The 1,084-nt window shown below is 40.5% G+C and overlaps 1 non-coding gene across 1 annotated transcript; it reads right to left on the bottom strand.

Annotated features, from left to right (window-relative positions):
• On the bottom strand, positions 1–106 carry LOC120257047. Its single transcript, XR_005535495.1, has one exon. It is a non-coding gene; the product is annotated as a small nucleolar RNA R71 (small nucleolar RNA).
• Between the last annotated feature and the right edge of the window lie 978 nt (positions 107–1,084).

Below are 1,084 nucleotides of genomic sequence, written 5' to 3'. Positions count from 1 at the left end.
AGCTTCAAAATGAGATCTCTTCATATGTTCAGATAGAGATAAAATTGTTATTTCAAACATGGGAACAATTCAAGGATCTCTTGTGGAAATATCCTCAACATGGGTTCCCAAAGTGGATGATCATTCACACATTCTATAATGGATTGATTTTAAGAACTAAATGGCTTCTTCATTCTGTCGCTGGAGGAACAATAGGAAACAAGACCCCAGTAAAGGCCCGATAGCTGATTAAAGAAACGCCCTTGAATAATCAATGGAATGTAAGAGAGAAGAAGAAAGTGGCCGGTATTCATGAGATTGATGCAGTCACATCAAGTAGAGGCATTGGGAAAGAAATTAGACACTTTAACCTCACAAAGAATGGCCGTGATCACAAGTTGCAATAGTTGTGGGGCTCACATATTTTAGCCAATTGTCCCATCTTGATTACTACAACCAAGGATGGAGGAACCCTTATAGCAATACCTACAACCAAGGGTGGAGGAACCACCCAAATCTCTCATGTAGTAACCAAGGGCAACAAAAGCCCGCTGCCTAACCAAGATTTCAGCAAACACATTTGATTCTAGAGAGAGTTTCAAAGGTGGAGAGGGTTTTGTCAAAGTTATTCAGTCAACTGACACAAGATCCCAAAATATAGAAGAAACACATAGCAATCACACCGCTTCCTTACATAATTTGGAGAATCAATTGGGTCAGATAGTGAAGTCATTAGTGGAGAGGCCCCAAGGAAGCTTGCCAAGCAACACCGAGACCAACCCTTGGGAGTATGTGAAAGTAATCACTTTGAGGAGTGGTTGAGAGCTTGAAGTGAAGCTCCCTGCCGCAAAGAATTCTAAAATTTCTCAAAGAAGATCCCCCACTAAGAAAGTCGTTGAAACGCCTCAAGAAAATCGAAGAGATAAGGTGCAAGACAAGGAAAATGGGACAACTGTGTCACCCCTTTCATATGCTGCAAGAATTCACTATCCGGCATGTTTAAAGAAGAACCAAATGGATGAGTAAATAATAAGTGCTTGTGCGATATGAATGCGAAGCGTTCATTCCTTATGTTGAGCATTACTTTTCTTGAGATTTTACACTA

This window comes from Dioscorea cayenensis, unplaced genomic scaffold (genome assembly GCF_009730915.1).
Source record: "Dioscorea cayenensis subsp. rotundata cultivar TDr96_F1 unplaced genomic scaffold, TDr96_F1_v2_PseudoChromosome.rev07_lg8_w22 25.fasta BLBR01001817.1, whole genome shotgun sequence".
Classification (NCBI taxonomy): Eukaryota; Viridiplantae; Streptophyta; class Magnoliopsida; order Dioscoreales; family Dioscoreaceae; genus Dioscorea; species Dioscorea cayenensis.
Note: the sequence above shows the minus strand (reverse complement) of the source record. Positions and strands in the feature narration are given on the sequence as shown.